Below are 16,232 nucleotides of genomic sequence, written 5' to 3'. Positions count from 1 at the left end.
AACAATCAAGATGTCACATAAGAAGGGTTTATATAAGTCTACATTTAAAAAAAAGGGAAGGATTTCTGTTGATTTTAACGTGATGCCAGAATTATTTAAAGGATGCTTGATGAGTACTTAAAATAAAAGTTTATTTATTCACTCATTTAGTCATTCATATATTCACCCAACAGAATATTATCAGTTGTTATACTTACTGCTTGTCAGACATGCAACTATTTTGGGGGAATGGTTAGGGAAAAAAAAAAAGAAAACACAGATGAACAAAGAAAAAGCCTGTCTTCTTTTGGGAAGCTAAAATTTTACTGGAGAAGACTGAAAAATATAAGTTAGGGAAAGTGTGGTATGTTGCCTAATGTTATCACTTGCTACAGAGGAAAATAAAGTGAGGCAATAGGAGAAGATGATATGGTGAGTAGAAAGCTATTTTAGATTGATAGCAAAGGGAGAACTCTAAGGAAATGACATTTAAGCAGAGATCTAGAAAAAATAAGAGAAATAACTATGAGAAAGTCAGGGGGAAAGAAAGTTGTAGGAAGAGAGAGCCCTAAGCACAGACATCTTGAGGTACACAGGTACCATATTTGTTATTTGTTATTATTATTCTTTTTTATAGAGCCAGAGCCTCACTCTGTCGCCCAGGGTGAAGTGCAGTGGCGTGATCTTGGCTCACTGTCAACCTCCACTACCTGGGTTCAAGCGATCCTCTCACCTCAGCCTCCTGATTAGCTAGGACTACAGGATGCCACCACATCCAACTAATATTTTTGTATTTTTAGTAGAGATGGAGTTTAGCCATGGTGGCCAGCCTGTTCTCAAACTCCTGACCTCAGGTGATCTGCCCACCTTGGCCTCCCAAAGTGCTGGGATTACAAGCAGGAGCCACCGGGCTAGGCCATGGGTATCATATTATGTAACACCTCATAGGACCCTCTTAGAGCCATGACTGACCAAGAGTTAATCATGACATCTGAGACTCAGATACTATTTGAATAAAACTCAATGGCTGAGTGGTAGTAAATGTAGTATATTTCACAGAACTGTTGTACAATCTCATGTCATCTGGCACAATAGAAACAATTATGAATTGACTAGAAGAGTCAGCAACAAATGATAAATTATATACAATAGTGAGCATGACAAAGTAAACTCCTCTGACTTGGGCCTTGTGTTTAATTCAAATTAAAAACAAAACCCTATCAGTAACTGGGGTGAATACATTTATGCCACACTGAATAACCTTGAAATTGATCCTCAGAAATAAAAAGTAGAGTCAATATCCAAAAAGATTGCAGCAAAAGAATGGCATTATTAGAAAAAATAATTTTTGAATAATGTAATATATAGATATGAGCTGCTGTATTAGGGTTCTCCAGAGAAACAGAACCAATAGGAGATATATATATATATAAATATATTTCTATAAAATATATATAATATATATTCTATATATAGAATATAGATTGAATTCTATATATATATAGATTTCTATAGAATATATATAGATTTCTATAAATATATATATAGAATATATATAGAAAGAGATTTATTATAAGGAATTGACCCACATGACTATGCAGGTTAACAAGCAGCCAGATCTGCAGTCTACACCAGAAGAGCCAATGCCATAACACTCCCAGTCCAAAGGCCTGAGATCCAAGACAGCCAAAGCTATAATTCCAGTCCACAGGCCAACAGGCTCTAGACCCAGGAGCCAATCTTTCAGTTTAAGATGGAAGGCAGAAAAAAAGAAAAGAAAAGAAAACAACCTGGTGTCCCAGCTAAAAGGTAGTCAGACAGAAGGAATCCCTCCTTATCCAGGGAGGTAAGCCTTTAGGTCTTTTCTGGCATCTAACTGATTGGATGAGGCCTGCCCACATTAAGGATGGCAATGTGCTTTACTGGGTCTACCAATTTAAATGTAAAGTCATGCAAAAGCACCTTTATAGAAACACCCGCAATGTTTAAGCAAATATCTGAGTACCATGTGGCCCAGTAAAATTGACAAATAAACATTGTAAGTCCATCCCTTGTTAATTTAACCACCCATATGCATCTCTTTCATACCCAATCTCCAAATGAAGACAATAGCAAGGTCTGAATCTCCTAACTTGATACATCTATCTTGTGTACAGTGGAAAATGTATCACCACCTGCTCTAAAAAGGAGGTAAAGTCATTGAGTGACATTTGCTTTTCTTCATATCCCATAACTTAATTACTATGATGGATTAGTCAGTTTGGTTTCATATGACAAAGTACCACAGACTGGGTGGCTTATAAAGCAGAAATTTATTTTTCACTGTTCTTAAGGATAGATGTTCAAAATGAGGGTGCCAGCATGATTGAGTTCAGGTAAGGGTTCTTTCCCAGAATACAGACTGCTGACTCCTTGTATCCTCACATAGCAGAAGAGGAAAAAAAGTTTTCTGGGGCGCTTTTTTTAAAATTAATTAACTTTTTTTTTTTTATGGAATCTCACTCTGTGGCCAGGCTGGAGTGCAGTGGCATGATCTCAGCTCACTGCAACCTCTGGCTCCCGGGTTCAAGCGATTCTTTTGCCTCTGCCTCCTGAGTAGCTGGGACTACAGGTTTGTGCCACCATGCCCAGCTAATTTTTGTATTTTTAGTAGAGATGGTGTTTCATCATGCTGGCCAGGAAGGTCTCGATCTCCTGACCTCGTGATCTACCCACCTTGGCCTCCCAAAGTGCTGGAATTACAGGCATGAGCCACCGCACCCAGCCCTGGGGTCCCTTTTGTAAGGGCACCAATCCCATTCGTGAGGACTCCACCTTCTTACGTCTAATAGTTACCTCCCAGTGGCCTCATTTTCTAATGGCATCACACTAGGAGCAACGATTTCAACATGTGAATTTTGGGGGAACATAAACATGTAGTTTGTTGTCATGATGTAAAATTAACAATACTTCAATACTTTGTTATATGTCTTATGTTGCATGACCAGGAAATAAGAGAGACAATAAAAAATATTTTATACAAACATGCACATATTTATACCAAAATAAGAAGGAAATGCTCATGTCAATTACAGTTATCTTTTTCTGTAACTAGTCACATGGTCACAGCTGGCTGTGACCTAGGATAAATCCCTGCTTCTTCTACTACCCAATCTGTATTTCTTTTGGCTTCATTAACTACCTCAGCTGATCTTGGGTGACCTAGACGTTTATTCTTGAAGAAACTTAGCCATTAGTAGTCTTGACTGGATTCAGTTGTTTTCTGTTTTCCTTTGACCTTCATCAAAGAGCATTGTAATACCAAGAAATGCTTTCAATGATCTTTATTCCAGATATAGCCTTCCTTACCTCTGTTGTAAAACAGTAGACCAATCTACTCTAGTAGTCAGAGTCAATAACTACAAGCAGTGTAGTAACTCTTCTTTGCCTGTTGATCCTGAGGCATGAGGAGTTCTAAGTGACCCAGTGGCAGTCTTAACTAAGTGTCAGGAATCTTTTTTTTTTTCTTTTCTGGGTGAAAGCACTTCCCTCTTTGTAACTAAGATCTCTAGGTTAGCAGAGCATAAGGTTTCAGAAACAAAAAGCAAAAATTTTTTAGTGGGTCACTAGGAATAATGGTGCTACTTCTATTTCTACTCTTCCTATCCTGGACCATGAGTCCTGGCAATGGGAGAAATAACTCATCTATGGACACTGATTTAGAGCATATACAGCCTTCTAAAGAACCTTGTTCCATCTTGTGAGATATTGTCACCTCACTGGCACTATAACTGAGCTTTCAGAAAACTCTTCTACTGTTTTATCAAACCAGTCATCTCAGAATAGTGGGAAACATGGTAAGACCAGGGAAATCTATGAGCATGGGCCCAATGCATCACTTCATTTGCCATGAAATGAGGTTTTCTTGTTTGTTTGTTTGTTTTGTTTTTTTATTAGAAGCAGTGTTATGTGGAATACCATGATGGTGATAAGGTATTTGGTAAGTGCATGGATAGTAGTTTTGACAGAAGCAGTGCATGCAGAGAAGGCAAATCATATCCAGAGTAATTTTCTATTTTATTAAAAACAAAATGATGCCCCTTCTGTGATGACAATGTTTCAAGTAACCAATCTGCCACCAGGTAGCTAGCTGGCTGATCACCCTGGGGAATGGTGCCATATTTGGGGCCAGATCTATCTACAAACTTCTTTCCCAAATTTCCAATTTATATTCTTTTCAAGTCTGAGATCATCCAGTCGAACCATTGGCTACAGAAACAGCCCATGAATCCATCTATGATTGCCCTTTTGGCCATTTCTTCTTCCAAGCACAGGGAACAACCTGGCCTAAGTCTTCTTTCCTTTTCATGTCATCCTAGGAAACTCCTTATGAAGCCATAGATGCAGGCTCAAAGAGAGAAGACAGTGTGGCAGAAGTGGCAACCATGGGCATTTGGGCCACTTTATGTAACTTACTTGTGCCTTCAGGGCCTTCTCAAGCCCAATCACATACATAAAAGTTCCATTTGATGATGAAGTGCTGCTATGTAAGGTACAATGTTGTGACTTGGTGGGTTAATAACATCTAATTCATTATGGGAAACTCAGGTCACATGGTTGAATTATCACCCATGTGAAAATTCAGTTCCGACTAAGGTCCAGTAACATACCAACAGCTGTTTCTCAAAAGGAGCATAGTTAGCCACAGCGGATGGCAAGATTTTGTTCCTAAGGGCCTGTACTATGATTTACCTATAGGAACCTATCAAAGGCTCCAAACAGGATGCCTGTCACTGCCGTTTTGAGCACCATTGGATCTACTGGATCATACAACCCAAGGGACAGAGTAGCTTGCACAGCAATCTGGACCTCCCGTAAAGCCCTCCCTTATTATGGGTCCCACTCAAACTAGCAGCTTTTCAGATCACTAGGTAAATGGGAATACCCAAATAAAGAATATTTTAGCTCTAAAATCTAAAGAGGCCACTAGGTATTGTCTCTCTCTCTCTCTCTCTCCTTTTTTTTTTTGGCTGTAGGAGGAACCAGATGCAGCAACTTATCCTTCAACTCAGAAATGATATCTTGACAGGACCTATGGACCCCTAGAAATGTTACTGAGTTAGAAGTCCCCTGATTTTCTGTTGGATTTATACCCTCTGATATGTAAATGTCTTACCAATTGGTCCAGAGTAGTTGCTACTTCTTGCTCACTTGGTCTAATTAACATGATGTTATCAGTGTAATGAACCAGCATGATATCTTATAGAAAGTAAAGATAATAAAGATCCCTGTGAACCAAATTATGACAATGGCCTGAAGAATTTTTATAACCCTGAGGTAAAACAGAAAAAGTATACTTCTGGTAGTGCCAGCTGAAAACAGACTACTTCTGGTGGTCCTTATGAACAAGAATGAAGAAAACAGTTTGCTAGATCAATAGCTGTATACTAGGGACAAGGAGATGTGCTAATTTGCTCAAGCAATAAAGCTACATCTTGTACAGCAGCTGCAATTGGGATTACCACGTGGTTAAGATTTTGATAATCCACTGTCATTCTCCAAGATCCATCTGTCTTCTGCACAGATCAAATAGAGGAGTTGAATTGGGATAAGATGGAAATCACCACCCCTGCATTTTTCAATTCTTCGTGATGGAACTAACCTCTGCAATCTTTTCATAAATACTATACTGCTTTCGGTTTACAGTTTTCCTGGTTAGAGATAGTTCTAGTGGCTTCCACTTGTCCTTTTCTACCATAACAATCTTCACTCCACAAGTCAGCTGCTGAGTATGTATATTCCTATTGTGCATTCCAGAACTGGGGAAGTAACCACAGGGTGTGTCTGGGGACTCACTGGGCCCCTTGTGATTTGAACCTGTGTAAAAACTCCACTGCTCACCTGACCTCCATAAGCCCCAGTTCTAACTGGTAGACACCAGTGATGTTTTATGTCTCCTGAAGTTAGTATGGGTTCAGGGACAGTGTCCAGTAGTCCTTAAAAGGTCTGATTGTTGTGGGAAACTGAGGACAGGAGAGACCAATATGGAGAACAGGAGGATTGTTTATTTTAGGTACGCACTGGCTCAGTGCATTTGCATACAAAAAGCTGAACCTTGAACAAAGACAGAGTGGGGTTTTTATAAGCAGACCTACAGAAGCAAAACAAAAGCAGTTAATCATACAGTGATATGTCACGTAACGTATAGCATAACATAACTTGTGGCCTTGCATAGCTGGTGACCTTGTAGCTGCATTGCAAGGAAAACAAGAACGGGATAAATACAGAAATTTGTAAAACATAATCATGCTTAAGAAACCAGGGAAATAATTTGTCTTTCTCTTTTTTTCCTCTTCAACCTTGCTCTGGATTGGGGGTGTCTGGAGCCCATTTCTTTGGCCTTGCCTTTCCGGACAGTGTTACCTTATAATTGTCCTTGAAGTGAGCTTGCTAGGTAGAGTAAAGTTTGTTCTTTTCTTTGTAACCCTTGCCTTGCCTGTTACTTTCCTTAGAGTGAATGAATGCATATTTATTTTTAAGTTTCTATCTCATGATTGTTTCCCTTCCCTTAATGCAGAGTTACACTGGTAAAAGGCTGTGGAGTCACTTGTGGAATGCTGGCAGAAAGAGTAACAGTCCAGTAGTCCCCACTTATCTGTAGTTTCACTTTCCATGGTTTCAGTTACCTGTGGTAACTGTATAGTCAAAGTAGTTGACTACTGTCCAAAATATTAAATGGAAAATTCCAGAAATAAACCGTTCAGCTATTTTAAATTATGTGCCATTCTGAGTAGCATGATGAAATCTCACATCATCTTTCTCCCTCCTTCTTAGGACATGAATCTTTTTTTATCCAGTGTATCACATATTATTCAATTAGCCATCCTGATTATTAAATTGACTGTTATGGTTATTGCAGTGTTTGTGTTCAAGTAACGTTTACATTACTTAATAAAGACCCCAAAATGCAAGAGCACTGTGACTAATTTATAAATTAAACTTGATCGCACACATGCTTATGGTAGGCCCTATCATCCTAATCTTAATCTTATTCATCTGTGGGAGATTAAGGCCGCTCATGCCAATATATTTATGCATAAAGTTATTTTTAGATATATTATACTTTTTAATGTCAAGATATTTTGAATGCTCATTCTACTTATCCGTGAGAATGAGTTTTAAATTTCTTCAATATAACATTAATGTATTCATTACTGTGTTTAGAATGACATTTATATATATGTAATAATTATAATACATGAATGGAGTAATATATATCCTAATGGTTCTGTTTCCATAACTAATACAGATTTTGATACTGAGAATGGTTCAAAAGGAAGAGATTTTTAAAGATGAGTTTGTTCAGAAATGGTTCTGGGGTTTTTGGAATTGACTCTGGAACATGATTAGATTTAGATTCTGATTGATGCAGAATGGCTGGGCTCCTGGCTAAACTCTACCCTCAAGCCTGGAATCTTGGCCCTAAGTCACCCTTTAGTGAGCTGTTAACTCTTAGCCATCCATGGACTGCAGGCTGAGTGAAATGAGCCCCTTCGGTTCCTGCTCATGAAGGGACAAGGTCAAGGTCAAGGGGTTCAAAGTCAAGGGAGCACTCTCCTCTCATAATGACACTATTTTCAGCAGTTCAAAGAGCACTGATTGCCCATGGCATGATCTGGCAATAGAGACAAATAAATAGTCACCATTGGGTACTCCTAACCAACCACTTATAAGAAGCAAAGATCTCGGTGACTGAGTATATGATACTTTTGAATATTTGTCTCAAATTTAGAAATATAAAGTAATTGGCTGATTGTTCCTAATGTTGCTAGACAGACTGGGAAAAGAAAAGGATGAGCTCAGGAATTTGAATTACTAGTTTAAGCAGCATATACACAATCTGAAAGCTGTATGTATGCTGAGAACTTTACCTCCTGTAGACATAGGACTAAGAATGCTGAAAGTCAAATTCAGGATTTTATCCTTCAACTGGCTGAAGGTAGAGCTCATGGTCTCTGTGATGGTGAATTTTATGTTTTGACTGGGGCTGGGTGCAGTGGCTCAGGCCTGCAATTCCAGCACTTTGGGAGGCTGAGGCAGGTGGATCACTTGACGTCAGGAGTTCAAGACCAGCCTGGCCAACGTGGTGAAATGCAGTCTGTACTAAAAATACAAAAAATTAGCTGGATGTGGTAGTGCACTCCTGTAATCTCAGCTACGAGGGAGATTGAGGCAGGAGAATTGCTTGAACCCGGGGGGCACAGGATGTAGTGAGCCGAGATCATACCACTGTACAACAGCCTGAGTGACAGAGCAAGACTCCAACTAAAAAAATAAAATAAAATAATAAAAAATTTAAAACTTGACTGGGCCACTGGATTCCCAGATAGCTGGTTAAACATTATTTCTGGGTATGTCTTTAAGGATGTTTCTGGAAGAGATTAGCATTTGAATTGGTGGGCTGAGTAAAGCATGTGGCCCTCCCAGGTGTGGGTGGGCACCATCCAATTTGTTGAGAGCTTGAATAGAATAAAAAGTTGGAGGAAGGTTGAATTTGCCCTCTTCCCTACTGTGTGAGCTGAGACATTGATCTTTTGCCATGAGTGCTTCTGGTTCTCATGCCTTCATACCCAGACTGGAACCATCATTGACTCTCTGGGTCTCAGAACTTCAAATTATGCCAGCAACTTTTCTGGGTCTCCAATTGGCAGACAGCAGATTGTGGAATTTCTCAACTTCCAGCTTCCTGTGAGCCAATTTCTTATAATAAATCTTCATATATATATATATATATATATATATATATATATATATATATATAAAATCTATTGATTCTGTTTCTCTGGAGAATCCTAAAACAGATTTTGGTATCGAGAGGGTGGGATGTTGTTATGATAAGTACCTAAAAATGTGAAAGCAATTTTAGAACTGGATAATGGATAGAAGCTGAAAGAAGAATATGCTAGAAGAAGCTAAGACTCTTGTGAAGAGACTTTTAAAGACAATTCTGGTGAGGGCTCAGAAAGAGAAGAGAGGTAGAGAAAGTTTCTGTTTTCTTAAATAATACATAAATCATATATAGAACACTGCATTATGGCTGCCATTATGGTCTCAGGTGAAAACGAGAAACATGTTATTGGACAATGGAACAGAAGTGATCTGTGTTATAAACTAGCAAAGAACTTTGCTGAATTTTATTTATGTTCTAGTTGTTTTGTGGAAGGTAGGGGTTGCAATCAATAAAATTAATATTTAATTGAAGAAACTTCTCAGCAAAATGTTGAAGAAGTGCTTGCTTCTTTCTGACTTTTCATAGTAAAATGTGTGATGAGATAAATGACTTGAAGACCAAATTATTAAGAAAAAAGAACTAGAAATTAAATATTGAGAAAATTCTCAGCCTATCCATATCACAAAAAAAATGAGAAAGTGTGTTAAGCGAGAACAGTTAGGATGTATTTTGTGTTGGTGTTGGGGACTTCACGTTGCTTTCAACAGTACAAATGGCCTTCACTCAAAACCATGAGCAGAGGGGCTGCCCCAAACTGTGAGGGTAGGGTCACCCAAAGCAATAAAGATGTAACTCCTGATCCAATAATTCTGGAAGGCAGGACACCTACCCCAGTGGGATCAGAAGGAAGAGCATCTAGCGAAAGAGAATTATCCTTGAACCTTAAGATCACCTGGAGTTTCCTTGCTAGGTTTTGAACTTGCTTGAGACCCATCACCCCTTCCTTCTTTCCTATTTCTCCCTTTTGGAATGAGAATGTTTATCTTATGCCTGTCCTACTATTGTAGCTTGGATGCACACAATTTGTTTGGTTTCAAAAATTCACAGCTGGAGAGGAATTTTGCCTCAGGATGAATTGGCTTTCAAGTTGCACCTATATCTAATTTAGATGATATTTAGGTAAGACTTTGCATTTTAAACTTTAGAGGTGATGCTAGTGTAAGTTAACTTTTGGGGCTGTTAAGTTGAATATATTTTGCATGTGAGAATGACATGAATTTGGGGGGAAGAATAGAAAGTTATGAATTGAATATTTCTTTCCCTCTAACCCGCAATGTAAGGATATTTGGAGGTAGGGTCTTTGGGAGGTAATTAGGTCATGAAGACTCCACCCTCATGATTAGCAGTGTACTTGTAAGAAGAGGTCAGAGACTAGCTTGCCCTCGGTCTGCCATGTGAAGATGCACGAGAAGTGAGCAGTCTGAAACTTGGAAGAGGAAGAGGACCCTCACCAGATCCCCACCATCCTGGCACCCTCATCTCAATTTTCCAGTGTCTAGAACTGTGAGAAATAATTTCTGTTGTGTATAGGCCACCTAGTATATGGTACTTTGTTATAGCAGGCTGAATTAAGACAGTCTCCACGAGTGCCATAACTCAGATTCTGTAGCTTTACAGATAGGAATCACATCTAACCCACATATCACAGTAGCTGCTGTAGCAGAAACTCAGAACTACCAAGTCTTATAAGACTCAGGGCTGGATGTCACAAGTTCTTTACTGCTTGTTTCAGGAAATACCTACACATGACACTTGTCTGGAGATGACATCCCCCTTATACAATTGCCTCCACAGGTTGCTCCCTTTTAAATCCAGTTCTCTCACTGTGATATCTAGAATCTGAGTCACACACATATACCTAAACTCCAAGATAATCTAGACATGCTTGTTTGTTTCTTTGTTTGTTTGAACTTATGCTTTGGGAAGTGGGACACACAGTGTGGGTGATTATGAAATATAGGGAATATGTTCAAAGACATGAAGGACAAAGATTGACTAGAAACTATATTTGAATTATTGAGCAGGATTTGGTTGTCATTTTAAGAGCTGATACTGACAAACAGAGCCTAGAGTCAAGAAAAAATGATCAGGGTGATGACAAGGCTGAATAATGACTATTATTAGGCTTAGATTGGAGATAATATTTGCCTTCTTTTTTTATTCTTTAAGTATTTGTAATATGAGAAATTAAGGTATCAATTATAAATTTTGAAAAGAAAATTATAATGAAATTTACTGATTTGACTGCATTTTTGAAAGTTTTACAATCATTAAAGCTAACCATTAGTAGGATATTAGAAATGTAAAATAAAATTATATCAAGAGATCTTAGCATCTTTTTTTTAAAAAAAAAGCTTATGTTGAAATACCACGTTATGTTACAAAAAACAATTCCTCTTGCGTTTAGTTCTAGCAGTTTTTCTTTCCAGATAAAACGATGATGTTCTTCTTTCTAGAGAATGAGAATGATACAATCCCTTACATTTCCAATTTCGATATAGTTGCTAAAAAGTTCAAAGTTAAATGTTTCTTTCCAAGCTCAGTAACTGTTCTAACTTGGTTGCAATGCTTTCATAACCATTTCTATTATTCTCCCTATCTTCAGGGAATTGCTCTTGTGATCTCTATTTTTATCAATGACTTTATTTGTATTAATGTTTGATTGTATGTTTTCTCAAATATATTTTATGGAGTAGGGAAAAAGGGAGGATGTAAATTATATCTAAACATCATAACTATTGTTTACTTATATTACTTATAAAACTAAGTATGATATTGAAATACATAATATTCATGATCTTTTCAAATCTATAATTTATCCTTTTTATCATACAATCTACAACCAAAACCATGGGTTACCTAGTAAAGTTTATCTCTTTAATAATTTGGTAGGTGGAAATCAAATATCTTAAATTGCTGAATCAATTTTAATGATAGATTTGTAATCTATTTCATATACATATTTGCAATGATTCTTTCATGATTATTGCTAAACACCAGTGTGTGTTTCATAGGTATTGTTTCAAGTGTAACTGATTAATTATTCATTGCATATCCACAGCATAACAGCATTTTTACATTGTGAATATGCAAATCATTTCTGAATATAATTGCCTATTACATTAGCAAATATCCTGTGCATAATAAGACACAAGTATGTTTTCTTTATATGCTTTTGTGTGTGTGTGTGTGTGTGGGTGTGTGTGTGTTTAGAGGGGAGAGATAGTGAGACACACATTTTCTAAGGTTAATTTCAATATGGCCAATTTTTGAAGAGGTATAGGTTTAAGAAGAGATCCATCTTGGTTTTTTGAAGAAATTGGATAGAAAAATGTAAAATATTTCATACTTTGCAGGAAACAGATTTCCATTTGCTTGTTTGTTTGTTTGTTTGAATTTTAAAGTTTTGGTATTTTGATTCTCATATGTTTACCTGGAATTTAGCTGGTTGCATGATAGTTACCAATCGGAATTGTTACGAACCTGTGTTCTAGCTTATACACTGCTGAGGGTAACATCTGTACATGTATCCCCTAAACCTAAGGACAGAAAAATACATACGTAAGTAAAATATAAGAGAGGTATTAAAAAGAACATATAAACATATGTTATTGTGCTTCATCCGATAAATTATGATTCATCAGATCTAGGGTGAAACCCCATGGAAAACACTGGTTGGACTTCTGTGTAACACTCCTGCAGGCAATGTACTATGACAAATTAAATGTCTTATAAAGACTGTGCCTCTCAAGTTGAGGCAGACAATGATTGATATTTTTGTCAAGTGATGGTCTCACAGTACCCTTTCTTTTTCATGCGATTAGTCATTTTCCCAACTATAGAATTATTATATATCAGTGGAATGTTATTACAGTCTAGAAAATCTGAAAAGAAAATTGCAGAATTAATATCAAGAAAAATATTATATAACTGAGAAATATTTTACCCAATCATAATTGAAAAGTGGAGCTTTTCTATAGCCTTGCATAAAGCACCAGGAGTCCATATTTTCAAATCTCTTCAGGATCACACATGCTTCTGAAAAGCCGAGGTACTTGTCTGCTTGAGAGACATGTACAGAAAAATTCTGGAAGAAGCAAGATTTGTGAACCAAAAATAGGGCTTAATTCAAATTTTTTACATGTGTGATCTCTCTCTCTCTCTCTCTATATATATATATATGTCAAGGTATGTGTGTGTGTGTATATATATATCAATGTTTGTGTATATATGTCTCAAGATGTATATATATATATATGCACACACATTAAGATGTGTATTTATAACAACTATAAATGTTAATTTAAAATTTTCAGTGTTTTTTTATTAAACAGATATTGTAGAGTAGCTTAAGTAGAAATTAACACTGAAAATTTTTTATATGTTCTTTCTTGCTTTGAGCTCATGATACTAATGAACTAGTTTTTAATATTTTAACACAGTATTGTAAAAACCTGGCAGAGATACAACAAAAAAATAAAATTTCAGGCCAATATCCCTGATGAACATTGATGCAAAAATCCTCAATAAAATACTGGCAAACCGAATCCTGCAGCACATCAAAAGGCTTATGCACCACGATCAATTTACATAAAACATTTTTGTGGATTTAAAATTTTATTTTTAAATTTCATTCATTCATCCATTCATTCATTCATTCATTCATGCATGCATGCAACAAATCTTTGTAAAGTAGCTTTTAGGTGCCATGCATCAAAGTGAAAGAAAATAATGGTGAAAAAAGTATATGGAGTTCCGCCTTCATAGATTTATAGTCTTATATGTAAGAGTCAAACCTCTTTCACTGTTTCAGAATCAATTTCTATTCTATCAATATTATCATTCTCTAACCAGTCCTTAAAGTCTGTATGGTCCCCTAGCTGCCTGACAGGAAAGTAAGATATAGGTTCTACAGGTGTTGCAATAACTAGAATGAATAGTAAAGAATATCATAATCTTAAGTTGATTGAACAGTTATACCAATTATCTGAAGGATTATCTGGTACACTGCAAAATAAAATATAAAAATTCTCTCTATATTATCAACTTGGATATAGTAAAATCAAGAATGAGATATGGAAGGATAATACTGTATTTCTTACTTACAAGGCAAACATATTTTTTTCTTAAATGTTAATTTTTTTATTCTCTGATGGCCTAAAGAAATAGATGAAAAAATTTTAGATGTGTACTCAGAAACTACAAAATATTATCAAATTCTGTATTTCATTTAAACCTCAAAACACCCAGTAAGTTAAGGTGAGTGCTGTTACCTTCATTTTACAGATTAGAAAATAGAATCCTAGGTTAAATGGCTTAAGTTTGCATAGCTAAAAAATAAGAGCATTTTCTGAAATCCACAGCCTATGTTCTTCCCACATATCCTTACTCTGTAAGTTACATTTGATATATTCTTCAAAAGCAGGGTCAAAATTCACTTCCCCACAAAGTCATCCTGTTTTCTGAGTAGTTCTATATCATTTAATCTTCATTTATTCCACCTAACTTTCAAACATATAATTTCTTTTGCACTTTAAACAATTGGAAGTGGGGTATTTTAAACAATACTCTATACACATTGTTATTTTGTTTAGCTCACTACATTAAGCATACCATATTAAGAAAATATAATAATAGACATATTCACATGTTCCAGGTCCAGTCAGCAAACATCTACTCACTTCTCTTAGGAATCACGTTCAGAGTTGTAGAAAAGTCACAGAATAGCAAACCATAGTCCCTGCTTTAAATACCTTATCCCCTAATAGTGACACAATCCATAAATACAAATAATAATTCAAGACCAAATAAGGTAAAAGAACTACAGATAAGGTTCTATGCGATAACAAAGGGAAAACAAATTACTTTCTTTAGAGATTTCTTTTTCCAACTTTTATTTTGGATCCTGGGGGTACGTGTGTAGGTTTGTTACCTGGGTATATGGCATGATACTGAGGTTTGGGTACAAAAGATCTCATTACCCAGGTATTAAGCTTAGCACCCAATAATTAGTTTTTCAACCCTTGCCTCTCTCCCTCTGCCCTGCAACTAATAGTCTCCAATTTCTGTTGTTGCCCATGTGTACTTAAATTTTATATGGAGTAGGCTACTTATGTTTTAAAATCTTTCTGAACTTTTCTAGAGGGTAAAAATCAATGCAATCTGTATTACATTGTATACTAATGCAATAGAATATTGTTTATAAATAATATCAAAATAAATTATTTTAGATAAAATAAATAGAATAAGATATATCTACACAGATATATCTATGATAATGTAAGTAAAAATCATTCCAAATGTTTTTACTTTAGAATGCTAATGTGAGAATATTTTAATTTTTTATATTTAGTAATTATGAGCAAAATTACATCAATAAGTTCAGTAAATAGTCTTTCATTGTTATCAATATGATACCTTTAAACAGTGAAAGAGATTCATTATATGTGAGACAAGAGAAAAATAAACAACCAATAACCTAAAGGAAACCAGCAAAGCATACCTTTTTATTAAATCACTTTTATTTATTTTCTATTTTTCTTTTGATTTCACTAACAACAACTAAACAGTCTTCTCAAAATAAAATGGCCGAAAGTACCCAAATTTGCAATATAATTTTGATTATTTAAGGAGAGACAAAGAAGTACTTCTATTCTGAGGTGTACTTATTTTCTAAACTTTTGGTGTTTTAAGTGAATGTCTTACATGCATCAAAATTCTGGCTATTTTTAAAAATCCAGTCTCATTCTCTGCATGTTTAAAAGTAATGAAAACAATTTGCAATGAAATGTAGTTACAATTTTGAAAACAAAGAATAACTTGGATATTTTACAGAAGAAATGTTAATTAGCACTTATTAGTACACTTTTCCTACAAAGGAGAAATAAATATTTGAATGTTAGAATTTTTGGTAACACTTTCCTTTGTTCGCTGGTAAATAACTTTAAATTGGTTCAAAAAGTGCCTTGCTAGGTATAACAACTGGAAAGACATTTTATTGGTTATCAGAAATGCAGGTTGATTAATTTTTTTAAATAGAACATTCCAAATAATTTACTGCAGAGATATTATTTCAAAAGAAAGAAATAAAATTTAAATGTCTAATTTGCCTAACTCCTCTACTTTTTTCTCAGTACTGCCTTCCTCCACTATTAACCATCATGACTGGCTTTTTTCCTATTCTCTTGACTTCTTTTCTATGTTTTTTTCTACTTCCTTGTTTTTTATTGAGAGACAGGGTCTTACTGTGTTGCTCACGCTGGAGTTCAGTGACTATTTCCAGGTGCAATTATAGCACCTTAAAGTTTTGAACTCCTGGGCTCAAGTGACCGTCCTGCCTCTGCCTATCAAGTAGCTGACAAGCACAAGCTACCACAATTGTTTTTTATTTAATTTTAAATTACACACACACACACACACACACACACACACACACACAGCTTTGCCTTGTTTTTGCTTTTTAGGTTGAAGTTCTATGCCTTAT

Source organism: Pan paniscus, chromosome 5 (assembly GCF_029289425.2).
Source record: "Pan paniscus chromosome 5, NHGRI_mPanPan1-v2.0_pri, whole genome shotgun sequence".
Taxonomy (NCBI): domain Eukaryota; kingdom Metazoa; phylum Chordata; class Mammalia; order Primates; family Hominidae; genus Pan; species Pan paniscus.
The sequence above is the reverse complement of the archived record's forward strand: the minus strand, read 5'-3'. Positions refer to the sequence as shown.